The sequence below is a fragment of the Rhinatrema bivittatum genome, chromosome 2 (assembly GCF_901001135.1).
Source record: "Rhinatrema bivittatum chromosome 2, aRhiBiv1.1, whole genome shotgun sequence".
NCBI classification, from domain to species: domain Eukaryota; kingdom Metazoa; phylum Chordata; class Amphibia; order Gymnophiona; family Rhinatrematidae; genus Rhinatrema; species Rhinatrema bivittatum.
The window spans coordinates 100722106-100743663 of NC_042616.1; positions in this window are offsets into that span (position 1 = coordinate 100722106).

The window sequence follows — 21558 nt, forward strand, 5'->3', positions numbered from 1 at the left end:
TTCCCTGTTTTGTTTGAATCTTTTGTGTGGGATCTTAAACAATGGTTTGCATGATGATTTGTATGATCTGATCAAATTGAAGTGGTGGGGGCAAATGCAACATTTTTCCTTTTAGTGATATTCCTATCTGTACTTTCTTCCTCTGAGGAACCATCAGAGGAGGATGAAAAAATCTTGGTTTTTTTCTTCCTGTCTTTATTCAACCAGGGATATATGTATTCCTTGGTATAATCTGTCTGATCTCCATGGAATTTCTTAATTTTCCTTTTTTTTTAATATCTGCCTTATATGTATTTCATTTATAACAACTTGATCTCCTTGATAAACAGAACCCACTAAGATGTCACTAATTTGTGGCATAACCAATTGTTCAGTTGAGCTCGTGGTGGCTGAAGGTTGAGGAGAGAGTCTGCAAGTTTTTGGACTCAAGGAACCTCCTGAAGAAGAGCTTCCAATGCAGTCACTTAAAGACAACTCACCCACTCGCAAAAGGTGGTTGTCCATCAGGCCCTGCACTGTTAGAACCGGAGATGAAGAATACATTTTGGATTTCTGTTTCCTTCCCATCTGAACAAAGCCATGCGCCAGGAGCTCGCACCATGCAGCAGATGATTTTATAGAAGGCTGGGCACCTTCTGATGGCGTTGGCATACCAGTGGGGAGGAGCATCGCCATGAGTCCCTCCAATAAGCAGGAGGTATGTCCAGCCAGGCCCTTGATCTTCTGGGTACCTTCTCACTGGAACTCCCCAACCTACGCCATGTAGCAGATGATTTTATAGAAGACTGGGCACCCTCTGATGACATCGGCGTACCAGTGGGGAGGAGTGTTACTGCGGGTCCCTCCAATAAGCAGGAGGTATGTTCAGCTGGGCCCTCGATCTTCTGGGTACGTTCTCACAGGAACTTCCCAACTCACGTCGTGTAGCAGATGATTTTATAGAAGACTGGGCACCCTCTGATGACATTGGCGTACCAGTGGGAAGGAGTGTCACTGTGGGTCCCTCCAATAAGCAGGAGGTATGTTCATCTGGGCCCTCGATCTTCTAGGTAGCTTCTCACAGGAACTCTCCCAAGAAATCTCAATTCTAAGAATACCCCCACACTGTATTGAAGATACCTCATATCATATATAACAGATGTAATCATCAGTCTCGTATACCATTTTTATATTTTCAGTTAATAAACACATGATAAAAAATAAATGAATGAATGCTTGTAACACCATTAAAAAAATAGTTGGATACTATTGGTTCAATATGAAATCCCTGCTCACAAGAGACAGAGGTTGAGCATGCAACCATTTAAGTGAACTGTAGCAGAGAAAATAAATAAGACAACAATGCAGCTATGTAACTTTAGCCGCCAGCCCGGGAAACCAAAAATACCCCTTACTGTGAAGGTGTTTAACTGACCATTGAATAGATGAGTCACAATTCAGGTAGGAGATTTGCATGTCACAGCCCCCTGAACTTCTGCTGGTAATTTTGCAGGAAATATCACTAAAAAATCAGAGGATTTGAACTTAAACCCTGGACTGTTATTGGTGAAGCTCCAGCTAGCCTCTGTCTCCTTGTGTGCTTCGCCTCCTGGTGGCAGGCGCTCTCTGGGTCTGACCAGAGGGCCATACCAATCCTGCACCAGGCCAAGGATCCACCTCCAGCGCAACATTCTTATAGGGTCTCTTCACTTTTCATTTACTCAAAAGGCTACATTAGGGTATTTAATCTTTGTTCATGTATTCCCATAGCTTATTTTAAACTTTTATATATTTTTATGCACTTACAGGGGCTCAGAATACATATTTGTTTTTAGCTATTTTTCATTCCTCAAACTTGGTTTTGGGGTCAAGATTCACCTTTTTATGATCCCCTCTGGTGGACTTTGTTCAATTTGCTTTGTTTTGCCTTTATTTTGCTATTTTATTGTAATTAGGATCAGGATTTCCGGGGTTAACGTGAAAGTTTGGAACTTCATTGGGGGTTTCCCCTTGTCTTCTCCACCTAGAATGAGCTATTTTTTTTAAATTTTAAAATGTTTATTTTTTTGTTATTTTATTTTTAATTTCAGTGCGATTCTGTGCCCTGGGCTGGAAGTGATGTCAGTGGGTCACAGGGATGCTAGCCTGCACTTCCTTCATTGTCCAGGAGCTTTCCCAGGGCCCCCAGATGCTTAAATCTACTCCTCTGTGCAGCTGCAGCATTCCCAGACCTGTTGCTGGAAACCCGAAGTAAAAAACGGCAACATTGTACCTGTCATGATTGTGGCAAAATCACCAAGTTCCACCTCTTTGTCTGCTATGGGAGAGAAGCAGAGAGCTCCCACAGCTGCCCTAAAAGCTTCTTTTACTCTGTTCCTGCATTCCTGCAGCTCCAAGTTGCTTTTACAGAAAGAGGGGAAAAGAACAAAATAATCTGCTACCTCTGCCAAGGGCTGTGAAAGCCTCAACCAAACATAGCCTTCATCCAATTAACTTCTCTGTCTGCTAATTAGAAGGGGGTCTTTCATGTAATGTTTTTTTTTTTAATTTAAATCTCAGGGGTATCTTTTTTTATTTTGTTACATTATCTTAGTTCAGATGTCTTGGATATACTTCTCCAATCTCTTCCATTCAATCTTAGTGCCTCTATAGCATCTTCCCACTCCTTGCCAGAATATCTGTGATATTTTAAGTGGTTGTATACCATATGGGTGTCACTTATCTTCTTTACTTCCTCATTTCTCTTCAAGAACATTGGTGGGTGTCCTAGTCTCCTTAAAACTTCAGCAAGTGTTAAGGACTGAATTCAGATAGCAAACAAATATAGGAGAAGGTCTCAAAAAATACAAAGAAATAGAAGGAAGAGTGGATAAAACGTCTTTCCAAAGAACTTAAAAAATAGGAAATAATATTCCTTAAGAAAAGGGAAGAACACCTTTTCCACTTTTTCTGAACTCAAGCCATTTTATTCCTTCTCTTGTCCAAACACTGGGGTAGTTGTTCAGCTTCCTCTCAATAGATGGCGGATAGGTTATTCTCACAGTTTATAGATATTGGTGTGAAATCCAGATTTACATACTTTAGTCCAGTTACTCCATATTCTTCTCACTTCCATGTAATATACCAGGATGACCCTTCCTGCCTCCCTTCTTGATCTCAATAAGATGATAGTAGATGCACTGGATTCATGCTGCTGACCTCCTCCTCTAACCTCTCCTATGCCTTCATCCTGGGAATGAATGACGATCCATTCCTTCAAAAGGACATTAATAGTCTAGCAGTCTTCTCATGGTGAGACACACCCTTACATAGATGGTAAAGAGCTGAGTCCCCGGGCCCAAGGGTACTCAGGTGGTTAACACAACAGAAAAATACTTTAAAAGGGAAAACTAAAACCAGAGGAATGAAATGTAGAAAGAATTTCCTCCTCCACATTGCTGAGAATGGGGGTGTTTAGTGTGCCCTTGGGCCTCAGCCCGGGCCCAGACCTTCAGGGCCGAGCTGAGGGTTGACAGTGGCTCCGCATGGTTGAACACGGTCTTACCCTCTGCCAGGCCTGCACGCTCCCAGAGCCAACAACATGTGATGTTGATAGGGGAACGGTCCTCCGACTATTCCGAGCCCTTTCGGACCTGCTACTTGATCGGCATTGGAGCAGCAGGCCTGGCCTGAGGTTAAGGGCATACGGAGGCCTTGACACGTAGACATGACTATGACGGATGCAGACGGCATCACTGACGAAGAAACTTGGGCTGATGCAGACGGCATCACAGACGACGACCCTTGGGCTGATGCAGATGGCATCACAGACGAAGACACTTGGGCTGATGCAGGCGGCATCACAGACGAAGACACTTGGGCTGATGCAGACGGCATCACTGACATGACGAGGAACTTGACATCCAAATCGGGCAAGACATAAAGCAGGGGAACATTGGCACTGTCTCTCAGGGTGCCCTACACAGCCCACCTTCACGTGCGGACCCAATGGGCTGGTCGCGGACCACCCTGTTCCACTGCGCGCCCTACACAGCCCTTGGAGGCTGGTCACGGACCACGAGGAGAGCGGGACAAGCGCAGGGTAGGTCCAGGCAAAGAGGAACTCCAATGACGAAACCGGTGTCATCCGAAGCTTCCTCTAAGGCAGGCGGGAACGGAGGCTCAGGAGCACAGGACATACAGTCCACCTGTAGGCTGGTCCACTCGGGCACAACCTCATCTGAGGGACCCCCGGCCTTACAGGTACCGGAAGGCTCAAGAGCACCAGACGAAGATGCAGGGAAGAACATCTTGGCAGGAAGACACACCAGGACAAGGAAGAGCATGGCGGAACATCAGGACATAGTCAGGGACCTCAGGCAGACATCAAGACATGAAGACGTAGTATAAAAGCAGACAAGACGAGGAGCTCCACGAAGAACAGACAACCTTACAAGGCTCTGGCAGGCAGGAGCCTCCAGAGGGAAGTCACCATGATGCAAGGCCAAGACAGACTGAAGTTGAAGTCCTTTTATAGGGCTGCAGACCGACGATTCCCTGGGAGGAGTTTGGCAGGCCCACACCTAGCTGGCCCTATAACTGCGGAGAAGTGCAGTGGGCTGGCCCCTAGGGAAGGGCGTGGCTCAAACCAGGCAGTCCATGCAAACACAAGCAGCCTCAGGCAGGCCCCAAGGACATCGAGGCCTCCCAGGCCCTGGAGCAAATCCTGGACAGTTCGCAGGCGAGGCCCTGGCTTGGAGCGGCCTCCAGGAAGAGGTAAGAAGCCTCCCGTAGCCAGCTACAGGAGGGTTCATAACACACATTCAAAATAGGGGAAAACATCCTGTCTTCCTTTCTTTGTCCAGGTCTCAATCCCAGAGACCAAGGGGTCCTTCCCTAGAAAACTAAACCATTCTGGAGCAACAAAAAATATGATGCCCCAGGGAGGTCCAACTAAAGGATCCACAAATTAAGATGATGGCAAGGTGCTCACCACCTAAGGCTCCCACATGTAGGAGTTAACACTGCTATTCTGTTTCTCTTCCCCCCTATAAAGATAAGACATCTTTTTAGTAGGAACCTACAGAGTTCTCTATACTACTGTATATACTCGTGTATAAGTCAATCTCATCTATGAGTCGGGGGTATTTTTTGGGCCCCAAAATCAATAATTATCTGTCGTTGGTGGATAAGTCAAGGGTAAAACCTAGGGGACTTATGAAATGGTGAAATCAAATTAAGAAACAAACCGATAGCTTAAAAAATTGCTTTATTTATTTTTTAAAAGCAGAATAAAGTGTCTCATAAGAAACATCATCATTTAACAACTTAAGAAAATCTCTTTTATATACCAGTACTAGTAGTTATTAAATGAAGAATAAAGTGCCACATTCAAATCCTTCCAAGTCCGATTCTTCATCGTCAGAATGTCCGAATAAATTGTGGAACTGTTGTTTGCTGATGCCATCAGTGTACATGTTGTCTTTGCTGTCTCCATCTGTTGAATCATCATCTGATTCTGATTCATCTTTGTCTTCATAGATGGCATCGTCTTCTGATTCATTCATAGCATTGCTAATGCCTCATTTCAGGAATTACTTCTTGACCATTTCTGGTAGAATTAACTCCTAGGCATCCTTTACCCATTTCGCTCCCAAATCAATGGCTGGTTTCATCAGGTTCCCTCCTTTTGTTAACTTTGATTGACCAGTACACATCCAATGTTGCCACGTATGCCACAATTCATCCTTGAAAAGCTTGTTTAGACAGACATCAAATGGCTGGAGCATTGATGTCAGACCTCCTGGAATCACTGCTAACATGGTCGCCATTTTCTTTCCATCATCCTTCACATCCTCTGTTATATGTGTGTGGAACATATGCCACACCAATAGTGATGGTCATTTTCTTAGCCCCATGCCTGGTCCCCTACCCTACACATCGCACAGCCATCATTTCATTCCCTCCTCATTCATTCAGCCTTTATGATGAACCCGAACAGCTATGCCTGCTGGAATTTTTAGGTTATAGAGCATCGTTTTCCTCTTGAATTTTACCACCGGATGCAGTTTTGTACCATCTGCCAGGCAAGACAGGACCACCGTGAAATGGGTCATGACCAATTGTTTTTACAACAATGGTCTTCTTACCAACGCCAGCTACAGTGCAATTGCCTGGCATATCCAATGTCATTGGCATTTCATCCATAGTACCAATGTTATTCATATTGAAATGATTCTTTATTCTCTGCTGAATAATGAATTTGTGGAACGATCAGATCTTTTAATCAAACTCTTTAGGCAGTTTCTGTGAAATCTTTGTGTGCTGATGAAGGCACAATCCATATCAGTTCATGAACCGTGAACACCAACCAGATGATGCTGTGAATTCTTTCAGACTTTCGTTTGCTGAATATTTTTCTTCTTTTACCATTTGAAGGGCATGGGAGTGGTAGAGGAATGGGGCCAGGACCCTATTTTTTGTAGCTCTCGGGGGTGGGATGTAGGTACAGGAAGAGGGCGGGATCTTAATTTTTATGTTTTTAACTCTGGGGGGGCAGTCTACATTTTTATTTGATGGATTGGTGGTATGGGAAGGGGGGGCAGGGGCCTGGTCTAAATTTGTATTTGATGGACTGGGAGATAGGGTCTACCCCTATCACCGCAAGGGTTCATTTTTAAAATTTTATACTTTGGGGGAGTCAGGGCTGCCTTGAGTGGTGGCCCTGAGTTAAGATGGGGATCAGCCCTGACCCCTGCTCAACCTCCCCTCTTTGCTGAATTTTTTTTTTTTTTTTTGCCACCACTTTAAATGTGAGGCGGCAGCCTTGGGACCCATATTAGTGTTCACATTTACTGCTTTTCCAAGAGATATTGTTATTTTATTGTGGCTGACTACTTTCTTGGTTGGCTGTGATAAAATATTTGCCTAGTAATGACCTTGTTTGCATGCATTTGCATTATTCATGCATACAAATTGCATGCAAAGAAGGTCATTGTAATAAGGAAGGGAAACTGGGTGGGGAGATACAAAATATTGCACAATATTGCCACAATATATGCAATATAATGAGCATTAGAGTAGTACCTCGGCTTGATGCATCTCCCAGTAAGCTTGTTGGCTGGACAGCAGCTGAAATGGACTCCAAACTAACTTTCCTAAGGTCACAACAATTGTCAGCAATAGAAGCATGATTTGAACTTAGGTCTCTGGGAGTTCTATATTCAAAAGCATTTAGCCGCATAACTCAGAGGTTACCTGGCTAAAGCCTGGATTTTAAAAGCCCAGTGCATGTAAATTTTGGTGTTTACGCGCCTGCCTGGGACTTGCACGTGCCGTGTGCATTTTCTAAAGGACCCGTCATGCACGAAAATACCGATATGTGCACAAGTGCCGGGCCCTGAAAAAGGAGTGGGCAGGAGGCGTGGTCTGGGCAGGGAGGGGTGGGGCGTGACGGAGGCCAGCTGGGACAGCGTGCGCTGGCAGTGTGTAACTTATTTCTGCTCCGAAGGAGTAGGCAAGTTAGAGAAGGAAGGTTAGTATGGCTGTTGCCTGAACATTTGGCCTCCTAGGTTCCCATGGTCTTTTTGGATAGCAACGCACCTCCACTAACTTGCTACACTGAACTGATCAACAGGAAGAGTGTGCAGCTGCCAGACCTGGCCAGGTAAGCTCTTGAATATCCAATAGGAATTCTGGCTATTACTGTATTTGCAGCCTGCCAGGGGCACTGCTACCCAGAGCCGAGATCTGCTGCATCCTTTTCAAAGGTGAGGAGAATGATTTTTTTTCTTTCTTGGGTCCTGGAGCTCTACTCAGTGCTCGCTGGAGAAGAATCCAGTAAAAGGTCATGTCTGCAAAAGACAAGTTGTGATAGGAAATAACCTTCACTATCACCAGGTTTTGCAGAGTCCTGGTGTACTGAGGTTTCATTTCAAGAGAAGGTAAAAGGGCTGCAAACAATTACTCTGGGAGACTAGTATCTCTAAAAGACTGACTCATCCTACAAGAATGGAAGGAGGGAAGCGTTGCTCTATCCATATCTATGCCATGGAGAAAGGGTATGAATAGATAGAAGGCGCAGCACAGTGATTCAGGGCTCAGAAAACCTGGCTCTGCACCGTGGTATGTGACGTCATCTGCAGTGGTACTTGTTGAGGGCCTTCTTCCTGCCTCCCTTACTTTTCTAGGGTTCTTTCCTCCATCTTTCTCTCTCACTCCTTCTTTCCTTTATCTCATTCCTTTTCCTCTTTCTGCACCTTATTCCTTTCTCCCTTTGCCACCGCTGCTGAAACCAGAGAACAGGCTCCATGATAGAGAAGCACACTGTTCTGTGAAGTGAGCATTTTTCTCCCTCGTGCAACCTGCCTTTAACATCACCAAGAGGCAAGCTTCATCCTGAATTACATTTTCTGCAGTAAATACTGCATCACTTATACCATCTCGTGCCTACCTTTAGAAAAAGGCAGACAATCAAATGTTTAGAAATAAAATAATTCACAAGCACACAAGGAAGGGTAATGCTTTATGCACATTAGTGCATTATCCTTCATTAACATGCCAATTACCATATTTACATAAGTGACCACAATAACACTTTTCACAGCTGCAATAATGCAATTTAGCGCATCTTTATAGGTGCTGTGAATTGTTAACACATAGTACAAGGCAATTATTATGTCATAAAGACCTTATTGCACTTTAATACCTTGGCCCTTAATATAGCCATGAAAACTGCAGTCCCAAAGGGAATATGATGTACAGTGTTTTATGGCTAAAAGGCACCTTAATTATTGCATTCCAACAGGAACATCATCAGTTTTGCTTTGTACTTGTACGCAATGTTATAAAATGTACATCAGACTTTAAAACTGCATACCAGAGCACATTGCACTCGTAGCCCCATTTCTCCAAGGCTGGGTTCAAAGCTTCCAGGGGGTGCATGCATTTTCCTTTCACACTTCAATTTCAGGAACAATACAGATTTAACTAGTGTTATTAGCCACGTTTCCACATAATAGCTGCATTTTCCTAGATTGCTTACTTTATTTTGAGGTAGTCAAGGTATCAACAAAGGAACAAAACAGCACAGTGCAGTCTCTGCTTTAACAGGATTACCATTATCAAGCTTGCGACTGCAGATTCCAGAGAGTACAAAGAAACCCTGAAATAGCTGCTTCCATTTTGATTCAAATGTAACAAGATGCTGCAAGGTTAAACTTCACAAATGTTACTGGCATCAGTATCCACAGCCTAGGAATATCTGACACAATGAGGAATTAGCACTCACCAGCAGTGTATTTAATCCAATCAATTAGTTCCAATAAATTACCCCAGCTATGCCAAGTCCTTAGTATTCTAAGGTGGTTTATCCACATCCCAGAGAAGCACAGTCAATGGTAATTGCCAGGTACTTGTAACCTGAGTTAGCCACTGTTGGAAACAGGATGCTGGGCTTGATGGACCCTTGGTCTGACCAAATATGGAAATTTCTTATGTTAATGTGGTTTCAGTCCCATCCTATAAATGGTTGCAGAGACTGGTAGCATGAAAAAGCAAAGCTTCCAGTCTCCAGGCAAGATTCCCCAGGATGTTAACTTTGTTAAAAGCACAGAGATACATTGGATCCTCAACAAATTGTGAATTTAAGCTCTCTGCAGAATCTCATATCTTCAGCACATCAGGACTTCCCAGAGTCTGCCCGTACTTTTCCACTAACTTACAGCGGAGACCCAGTGACTCTCCAGTTGCTATTTCTTTTCTCCAAAAGTCAGAAGACTAACCCACTGAGCTTTATTGGCTCCTCCCATCAGTGATGTATATACTATATAATGAGAATAGGGGTTTTGGACTGTAATATTCTTCTGGTGCTTAGAATAATAAGGAGGTAATTTTCAAAGGAAGATGTAAATGTAACATAATATAATACTAATTTTCTAAAGCTCATTTACCTGTATTAACTGTACTTAATGCAAGTAAAACCTATTGACAATTCAATTGCATATACTGGAGCAATGTTTAGAGGCTAAATGGTGCCTATATGGCTAAATTCTATTCTTTGGATTTACAAGTCCTCTAGAGTTCTAAGGTCAGCCAACAAGAGACTGCTAGAGGTCCCGTCTCCTAAGTTAGCTCACCTTATGGAGGTGTGTAATTATTCCTTTTCTGTGACAGGCCCTATAACCTTGAACATGGTCCCTGAATCTCTGCATTTATTAACAGACACATCTCAGTTCAAAAAGTCTTTAAAAAATGATTTGGTTAAGGAAGCTTTTGGTGGGAATTTGTAACTTTCTTTCCTTTTGTAAATTACAATTCTTTTTTGTAATTAATAGTCAACTGAGATATTTTCTTTTGATCTCATTTATATGAATTACAGAAGTTATTTTATGTAATTTTCATTCTAATTGTTAGATTATGTTAATTCATTTATTTGCTTTTATATACCAACATTCATTGGGGTACATCACATCAGTTCACATTATAACAGGGTAATAGTATGACGGAGGGGTCGTACTATTTTTACATTGTAACATTAACTTATACGTAGGAACATTTTTACATTGGAACATAGAGACATTACTTTTACATTGCAACAATTATGCATTACTTTATACATAGTAACCTTTATACATTACTTAAAACATAGGAACCTTTATACATTACTTAAACATAGTAACCTTATACATTACTTTAACATAGTAACCTTATACATAGTAACCTTATACATAGTAACCTTATACATAGTATCCTTATACATTTATGTCTCTGCTATCAGTTTTGGGTTTGTAATCTTGTTGTTTAAATGTTTTAATTTTTATGAATGTTTTAATTGTAACTTGCCTCGATCATGCTTTGTAGATGTGAGAAAAAATTAATAAATCAAATCAAATTAACGTATCTAAATGATCTTCTCTGCCTTCTCCCCTACAGGTGATAGAGGATGTCCACTCAAAACCTGGCTCATGATCCCAATAACTCACCCACAGATCACTGCAGAGGCTCCCTAAAACAGGGCCCACCAACAGACCAGGGCAGTCATCAAGAGAACCTCTGACCTATCAAAACTCAGTTCTACTGCCTGGACAGATCTGGGGGATGCTTTCTCTCCTCCCCCACCCCCACCCCAAGGTCTTAGAGATCCTTCTAGCCTGCTGCTTGCTTCATAATCTGGAAAAATGCAGATGCCAGCCTCCTTCAGAGGGAACAGAAGAAAATCCAGATGACGATGAGAAGGAGGAAGAAGAGCTAAGTCAGAAGCAATTGCAAGATATGCATTGCCAGAGTCAAGGGCAGGCTATAGAGGAAAGGAACACCCTGATACAAAGAAATTTTCAAAGGTGAATGTGATGACTACTATAATAAATGTAGTTAGGATTTCTGTGGCCGCCCTTTTTTTTTTTTTTTTTTGGATTGGGAAGCTCTGGAACCATTCATACTACAATACTTGCACTTCCACACAGGAGTGTGTGGTTGCAGCTGATGCTGCCCTTGGATGGCACAGGTCCTGGTAGATGTGACACCTTTCAGCTGCTGCAGGGGCCTATAAGGATCTCAGTCCTCTGAGAAGAAAGGCTGGCAGCTGTGGTGGGCCTTTCCTTCTCCACCTCCTGTTCCCTGGGAGAGGTGATAGCATCTCTCAGAGCTGGTGGCAGCATTGATGATGCTGCAGGCTGCATGGCTGAAGGTGCTGGTGGTACTATAAGAAGAGCTGATAACATGATGAGTGTAGTTGGAGACATTGCTGGAGATGCCATTGGTGTAGATATTGCTCCAGCCTGGGAGGGGTCATCCAGCCTGGTGGGACAGCAAATGGTGGTGGTGGCTGCATCCAGTGGGGCATTCTATAGGGAGTTGGTGGTGGCAGCGGATGCCAGGCAAGCAGTCTTTGTAACATCTCCCTTTACTGTGCTGTCTGGTCATCAATATCTCCTCCCTTGCTCCATATCTCCTCCCTTGCCAATTTCCTAGAGGCCCTGCATCTCCATCTGGAGTCATGCAATCTCCTCCACCACTTGGTTATTAATGGTCATTATGTTCTCTTCCACATGAGTAACCTGCATCTTCACAGAGGAGGCTCAGAAGAGAGTAGAAGAGAAGCTTTATAGATAATATCTTCAGAAAGTTGAAAACAGTGATCAGAGAACGAGGTCCAACAAGCAGATCAGTAGTGTAAAGGGAGGTGCAACAGATAGAGCATTCTATCAGGGACCAGACACCATAGTCTGATTCTGATCACCTATAAGCTGACTTCGACAATAAGGCAAAAGAACAGGATGCTGGGCTTGATGGACCCTTGGTCTGACCCAGCATGGCAATTTCTTATGTTCTTAACATGACAGTGGGGAATAATAATGAAGCTAACTATCATCTAATAGGGTAGGCAGCCAGGGTGCAAGTGGTATCTGTCTCTAAGACCACTATTATGTGTTAGGGGTCTGGAGGTGACAGGAATGTGGGTTCAAGGTGTTTCTGTGTGCATATTGATACAGAGGCTACACAATACAGAAAAGGTTCCTAGAATTAGTGGAATCCATTCAGGATCTTACTGAAGAGGTACCGTTTTTAACATCTAAAGAGAAAAAATTCCTGCAGAATAAACAACCAAAAGTACCACTGATATACTCTGTGCCAAAGGTACATATAGAGATCATGCCTCCACCAATAAGACCTATTGTGTCACTTCGAGATACAGTATTGGAAGCTCCGGCGATTTTACTTGATAAAATCCTACAACCTATAGTGGTTAGAGCGAAATCATATTTAAAAGACACAATACAATTTTTGAAGGAAATTTCAGTGGTTCAACTTACCCAAGGAGAGGATTGGTTAATAACGATGGATATCCAATCATTATATATGCAGATTCCGCAGCAGCAAGCTATACAGGTTGTCATGTCCCAGTTGGTGAAAGAAAATAAGCAACGAATACCCATACAATTTTTACATCAACTTTTGGAATTGGTACTCACCAACAATTATTTTAGGTTTGGAGAAAAATTCTATCACCAATCCCACGGAATAGCTATGGGGTCTTCGTTAGCACCTTCGGTGGCAAACATTTATGTCACTCAATTTGAGGAACAACATGTTTACAAATGTCAGTGGTGGTCTAAGATTAAATATTGGCGTCGATACATAGACGACGTCTTTTTGATTTGGACGTCGTCAAAAGAGGAATTAGAAGAGTTTCTGTTATGGATAAATACAGTAGATGTGAATCTGCGGTTCACTGCAGAGAAAAGTCAGCAACAATTATCCTATTTGGATGTATTGATACAAAGAAAAGGACAAATACTTGAAACTACTGTATATCACAAAAAAACAGAGAGAAATACGCTTCTTAAATATCATAGCCATCATGCTAAGTCCCTGAAACAGGGCTTACCGGCAAGCCAATTCTTTAGATACAAAAGAATTTGTTCCACCAAAGAAGAATTTGAGAAGCAAGCGGAATATTTGAAAAACAAATTTAAAGATAGGGGATATCCGATAAAAATCATAAACAAAGCATATAAAAGAGCAAAATATGCTGATCGGAATCAACTCCTCCAATATAAAAATCATAAAGAACAAGGCAGGTTAACCTGTATCTTACCTCAAAGTACAGCGACGGCACACATCACAGCCTCAATACGGAGACATTGGTCTATCTTATCCACACACCAAATATTTGGAGAATTACCACTTATAACAACCACCAGAGGCTCAAACATCAGAGATAAAGTAGTACATGCAGACATCATGAGAGATATGGAAGACATATTCCAAAAAGGATATCATAAGGCATGTCAACACTGTGATATGTGTGATAATACTATTGAAGGCAGTGAGTGGAAAGATCCAGTCACAGGATATAATATAAAGAGGGGTCGTAATTCTGACTGTACATCTAAGAATGTGATTTACTTAATCCAATGCCCCTGCCCGAAGAATTATGTGGGCAGAACATCGAGAGTTATAAGGACGCGACTGATTGAGCATAAATCTAAACTAAACACGAAGACCGTTGAAGCACCTATAGTACAGCACTGCATGGAACATGCACACAGTTTTGATCAGCTCAGATGGACAGTCATAGATAAAGTGGAAAGTACACATTATGGAGGAAATGAAAAAAGAAGATTGAATTACATCGAACAACAGTGGATTTTTAAGTTGAATACAGTGACACCGCAGGGACTGAACGAGGAGATAGAGTGGGCAAGTTTGATATGAATCTGACAGAGCCATCAATTTCCAGTCCATCAATAGAAGAAGGTTTGAGAATTGGGAGGAGGAATGGGCGAGTTCGATACGAAACTGACAGAGCTATTGACTTTCATTCCACCAATAGATGAAGGTTTGAGAAAATGACGTAATACGTAAGACGTATCTCACACCATTGGTTGATTTTTGATCTGCTGACTAGCTTTTAAAGCATGGGTTAAACACAGAACATCAACGCCGTTTATTCAGAGCTTGTCAGCTTGAGAGAGCGAACGCAGGAAGTTAACCAGCGCTTTAAAAATTGGATTGAAAAAATCACGAATCGTTGAACATTTGAGAGAACAAGAAGAAGAACGGATATGCTCCCCTGATGAAGGAAGAACAGAATTTCGAAACGCAGCTGTGTCGGGAGATAAGTCATAAACTGTTTCATTTTGGTAGTGGCTATTTAAAGTGCAAGAGATTGGCGTTCATAAATAATTTCCCTTAAACAGGAGATTTGAAATAGAAGGCATTTATATTAAAATAATTGATTTAATACATTCTCCCCAAGCATAGGAAAAAAGAACTTGAACATTTAATAAAAAAAATTTTTGGCAAAGAAAAAAATCTAAATGATCCTGTTATGCAAGGTGGAGAAAATAATTAATTTTTAGAAAAAATTAATACTTTAAAAAATACATTAAAAATTTTTTTTTTGAATAATAAATAAAAAACACACAAAGGAGGAAGGAGGCAAGTTAATGATTAAATAACAAGAAAGAGGCAATGCCGCGGAGGCGTGCATCTCTAATATGAAACTTACCTCTTTTTCCTTAATTCATTTTTTGAATTTTTTGAAATTAAGTCAGTTCAATAGAACTTTTTTGTAGGTGAGAGTACGATTGCTTTACGATCTAATATGTTTACATGAGAGTTTGTTAACCTCAAGGTAGAGACAGGGTAGTGTAACGTGGTAGGCTGGTGATGGAAACAGGACATGGACAAGCCCTTGTGAAAATCTTCCTGATGGTTCTATCAGGAACTTACCTCTGGCGCCATCCTGCCTATCTTGCAGTTGGTCCAGTCACCTCGGTCACTTTTGGTGCAGCTCCCAGGCCTTCTTTTTCAGGTTCTCAATCTATACAGAGAAATAGGATTACACAATTTTATGTGCACTGTAGCTGTTACTGTGTCCTCCATACTGGTGTGTATCAATGTTTACTGATGTCTTAAGAAAGCTGCAGGGAATCTTTTACTCCCTTAATGCACCTAGAAGGACTGTGCTGCCACCAGGACCCAAAGGTATATTCCATGAACTGCCATGGTACTGCTTTTTCATGAGGGCACTAGTTTGGCAGTCCAGCCAATGGTGATGTCCCTTCCATAGAGAACATAGCTTTGGGGTGTTACAGGAACTGTGCGAGAGGGTCAATTCTCTCCCTGCTGAAAGGAGATCATAGATTTCCTTTGCTTTTGGGGGCCATTTCATCTATTAATTGTCCCATAGGAAGGTCTAGCTTGTAATTGCATCTTTAATATACTTACTTGTCACTATTGGTTTAAGTTTTCCTTTGCCATCCTAAGCCAACTATTTCACTCTTGCCTTATGTTACATTGGCAACATATGTACATAAATCATACTAATAATGGAATGCACATCTGTTATTGTATCCAGACATACCCATTGGCTCTTGTTCTATTTCTAGGCCACATTGCGTCCCTTTCCCCAGTGAGCACACATGCACATCCTGACCTGACCCCACCCCCACTACCCACATTCTACTTAACCCCACATAGGTAATGATGCTTCATGGTTCTCACAAGCTCCCGGTCTGCTTGTTGTGCTGCAGGTTGTGGCGAATGCTGAGGATAGGGAAGAGTTTCCCATCCTGCTCCACCACCAGGGAGCGCAAAGCGGGCTATCTCCCTGGCCATGAAGCTGGGTTGGCATGCAGGCGCCAGCATTTCTGGAAAACCACGCCCCTGAAGAACCGGAAGTTGCACGTCATGGAAGTGTGCACAAGGATGGCATCTGAAAATTTGTGTGTAAATGACAAAATACGTACAAATGTATGCAAAAGTCCATGTGCAACTTTAGCATTAAAGTTTTATATTTTATATTGTGCACATACATTTGCATTTAAGATATAAAATACTTGCACAAGGCACATGAATATGGGCTCGTGCACAATTATTTTAAAGTTATCCTCCCTGGATATGCCCTACCTTTGCCTCCACATACAAGATGCCAAAGTATCGAAGGAAAAGTTGATGATGGCCAGGTAAAGTCGTTTCTAGCCTCAAGAATGTATAAATTGCATTTTCTATAGAGATGCTGTTCTTTTGTGCATTTTCTCCCATAGGGGCTTCACAATTACATTTTTTTAATTTATTTCCATTCTATTGAATTGCATTATCCAAACACATAAAATGCTTGAAAATGCCTGAAAACTTGCCATTTCACCCTCGTTTTTCCCAGTAAGTCTAAAATTCTGAGAATCATGTAAAGGTTTATTTAAAATGGGTTTTGGTTGTTCTTTTAATTGCTGTCCTTGGCGTGCCGAAATTCCAAGAACAGGTGCTATTCTTTTTCGATGCTGTGGTAAATGGAAATTATGTTTATGTGAGTGTGAGCTCTGGTAGGCTAAGATTGTTCCACATTCACGAAAAGTTATTCAATCTTTATATAGGATGAGAAATGCCAGAGGAACAAAATGTATTATTAATTCATATACTACAAACTGCCAAATGTGGAATTTATCTACTTTTTATACTAGTAGTCTAAGGAGAGCTCTGGAAAACATGGAGAGAATTTCTGGAGACAGATATCCCTTTTGAGTCCAAACTGTGATATTTTTTCCCCTTATTTATTTCAAGACTTTACAAGATAAGAAAAGTATTGAAGTATGTTACGAAATAGCTCATTTTCTTCTATTGCCCAAGGGGTGCAATGTGTTAGCTACTGCAAGTAAATGTACAATAGTCCATAACTTCATATCTACGGAGTCTTTTATTAAGGATTCCTATGGTCGGAAAAAGGTAAGTAAGAACTTAGAGGCCTATTCATCTCCTTTCCCTTTAGCTACTTTCTATTGTGTTGAGCAATTATTTGGTAGAGGAAATTATTTCTAATGTGGTTTAAATTACATTATGATGTTGGGCACAAAAGCTATCCTCATCAATTTTGTTTATGCCTTCTCAAATTCCTGTCAAAAATAAAATATGTAAATTACTTTATTCTTTTGTTATCTGTAAGCATGCAAAATATGTTAAAGAATATAGACAGGGTTATTTATGTGAAAGACAGGGCGCTAGCAATATCACATCCCATCATCTCATTGTACATTTTAGGAGAGATGCCACTTGTCATTCCTTACATAACATGTGCTTTGTGGGGAAGTTACAAGGAGTTTACTGTACATGTTAATAAGCTCTTCATAGATAAACTAACACAGATATTGCATTACCTTCTAATCTCTTCACTACCACCATTATCCGACCTGTCCAACTCATGCAACATGTGACTCAACATTGATCTCTTCTGCATAGTTCAGATGAGACAGTTATCAGAAAAAGGGACTGTTTTCATTTCCCACTGCTGAACAAGAGTGCTCAGCATGTATTGTTTCCCTCCCACTGTTCTTCAATTGTTTGAAAGTGAACTACCTTACAACTCGTACTGAAATTTCTTTAGGCATGCATGTACTAAATATTTAACATGAATGCTAAAAGCCCATTAAAGCATTAAAACTTTTGGTATGCCTACTAAAACTAAAGGTCTGTAGCAGGCATGCAAACTTCGTGCCCCCCATGTATGCTAATAAATAAAAACTGTACTGTCTTAATCAGAAGTTGGAGGGAGGAAGTGATGAGTGTTTGATTAGGGTGGGGACGGAATCTGGCTGGGGTGGGAGGGGAAGGATCTAACTGGGGCATCAGGTCATGAAGGAGGAGTGCAGGGCTGGTTGTGGGGTGGTCAGGACTGGTTTAGGGGGTGTGGGGCTTGATTGGGCATGTTTGCCATTCCATGTTGGGGGAGGGGGGATCTTACCTTGTTGGGAGAGATGAAATTCCTTGTGCCAATTGGGCCTTTCACTTTAGGCCCTTGGTAGATGAAAAATCCTGTGCTAACTAGCTCTTTCACTTCAGGCTAAAGGGAAGATGATATCTCCTATACCAACTGGCCCTTTCACTTTGGACCATGAGAGTATTAAAACCCCCATACTAACAGGACTTTTCACTTTGGGCCAATTAGCGAGATTTTGAGACTTGCATGCACACTAAATACCTGCTCTATTAGGCCGTAACAGGAATGTGCAAAATAGAGCAAAATAGAGCAAAATAGAGCAATAGAGCATGATCCTTTCACATGAACACAGCCAGAGCCAAGCAATTTGGCACTTATGGCCAAGTGAAAAAGTGCACTCACTCTGTACACAACATATGACATGGGAAGCTATTAAATGGGGAAAAGACAGCACTATTATTATTTATTATATCAGGGTGACCCTGGTCCCAAAAATGCGACACCTTGGTCTGTATGGACCTCTACTAGACAGAGCCTTAATCTCTACCCATCTTATTAGTAGTCTCTTGTTAAGCAGCAGTGGTTGAAAAAGGCATGTATGCCTTTAAGCCATGATAATGCCATGCCTTTTCCACTTCTATCGACCTATAGGATTTTAATTATACTAAACTAATTAGGTTCTGGATTGAATTACTAGCAAAGCAAACTTTCTTCACTATCAGGTACAATGTGAGGTACCACAAAACTCTGCCACAAGCACACTCAGAACATTTGTAGCAAATTTGCCATACCATGACAGCAGGCCTAGAACATTATTCACCGTCTACTGGAAAAACAGAACAAGCCAGATTGCTATAGATTTATACACAGTCACTAAGCACTAGCAGAACCCCTCACACAAGCAAAGCACAGAGCAAGCCTTATCAAATACAGAACAAGGGTCTACAAATTAAAAACAGAAACATGCAGACAAAAACTTTAATGAAGCTAGAATCTATGAGCAGTGCAACATGGAAGAAAGAGAAAAATAATTGCATTTCTACCTATATAGAGCAAAATACAAAGACATAAGAAATGAGCATTCCCAATGCATATTCTATTCTCTATCAACTGAAAATAAAATGTTTTCTTTTCTACCTAGATTATCTGGGCATTTTTTTTAATTGGATTGGTTCTGTTCTCCGTTTTCATTCTTCTTCTAAGCTCTTTTCCAGGGTTTCCTTTCCATTTTTCCATTTCTTCTTTCTTCTGTCTTCTCTTTCCTCCTGTGTATCTGACATTGATCTTTCTCTTTCATCTTTTTCTACATTTCTCTCTTCTCTGCATCTCTACCCACTCATAACTAAATTTTATTCCTCTTGCTCCTTCTCTGTAATCATCCAGTTCTGAATCCCTCTTTTCATCTTTTATCTACCTATCAACTTTCCTTCTCTTACTCTCACCACCTCTCCAGCCCTCTCATCCCCACATCTCACTCCTTCTCTAGCCTCCTCTTTCTTTACTCTCTTTTCCTAGTCCTCCATTTCTACCCTCTCTACTCATCCCTCCCATACCTTCCTCTATCTCATCCCATCACCAGCCCCAGTGCCTTTTTCTGTCTCTTACTCCCTACTCAACCTCTTATTAAGCCTTTTCACTGCCTCTCCAGTGCCAGCCCTTTCCTCCATATCCCCTTCACAGACCATCCCTTTCTTTTCTCTCACCCCTCCACAGCACTGACTCCCATCAGTCCTCCAGGTCATTCATACTACCTCTCAACCCTTTCCCACTCTTCAGCCCCCTTCTCTTCCCACATCTCATACCTCAACTCATATCTATCTAATTGCTGAGTCCCCACCGTCCACTCCAAATATCTGCTCAGTCTCTAAGACCCTGCTCTGCCCTCCCCCATCTCTACAAATCCCCATTCTCCAACCCAATCTACCTCCCAACTTCCCCATGCTTTCAATCTTGGAGTCCCCATTTGTCCCCAATCCCTAAGTCCCCATTCTTTCCCCGGTTTCCTCCCCCCCCCCCCCAGTCCACAAGTCCCTGTTCTTCCCCATCCCTCCCCGCAGTGCCTGAGTCTCATTCTTCCTCTGCTCTCCCCGCAAATCCCCAAGGCCCTGCTCTTCCCGTGCTCTCCCCTCATCCCTCAGTGCTGGTTCTCCAACAAAATCTCTGTTCTTCCCTATCTCTCTCCAGTCCCCTATCTCTCTCCAGTCCCATTCTTCCTTTTATCTGGTCCCGAGTCTCCATTCTTACCCTGTTTTTCCCCATCCCTCCCTCCCCTCAACCAATTTCTGAACAACTTCTCTCCCTCTAAATACCAAATCCTCAATCTCTTTCTTCCCTTTCCCAAGGACCGTACAAGGAACTTGTGGCCGGGCACCTCTAATCTGTTATTTCTGCTCCTGCTGCCACTTCCCTGCTCGCTCTTTCCTCCTGTGACCCGCATGGTTGGAACCTGAGTTGTTTTGGACCATGGGGCTCTGTATCTATGGAGGCCCCCATGGTTCAAACATCAGCAGTTTTAATTGCATGGGCTCTGAGTACTTCAAATAACTGATGTTTGCACTGCACAAAACTGGGTAGATACAGAGCCCCATGATTCAAAATAACTCAGGTTTCAACTACAAGGCCATAGGAGAGGGGACAGAAGAGACGTCCGAGCTGGCAGCAAGAGCAGCAGCACCACCATGGAACCCTTCAGACTATGGCACCTATGGCCAAGGCCACATTATCCATAGGCTTACTACAGCTCTGCACTTGAAAATACCAAGTCTCATTTCCATCTGATGCAATCTATGTTACATGCAGGTATGCACTAAGCTACATTGAGACTGGGTTAATGTGCATGGTTAATTTTTTTTAGCAAGTTATATGGCCTTAGCATGCACACTAAGCTTTAGTTCATATAACCCAATATCCAATTCAATAACTAAACAATGAAAATGAATTCTAACTCTTGTGATAAATATAGCACGCCAGAGGTTGAACAAAACAATTACAAAGGGTGATCCTGGGAATATAATGAAATCCAATTCAATTATCACTTTTGGGATAAAAGTTCAAATCCAACCTAAATCAACCTGATGTGCATATCCTTGTATTACAATTTGAATAGCATAACAAGATAAAACTGTTAATAAAAATATACTATAAAAAGGTAACCCCTCTCCATAATATGTCAATAAGCAACAATATATCATTCATGTTTGGGTGCCTATGGTTTTTCAAAAAATCTGTAATGGTTGTAATTGAAGATTATATTCTGATGTTATATCATTTACTTTACAAAGTCAGACTGAATAAATGACATGCTGTCTTCAGTCAAGTAATGAGACATGTCTGACAGCATTTTAAGTTGTCTGCCTATTTTACTGTGCAATTTCTCAACAGAA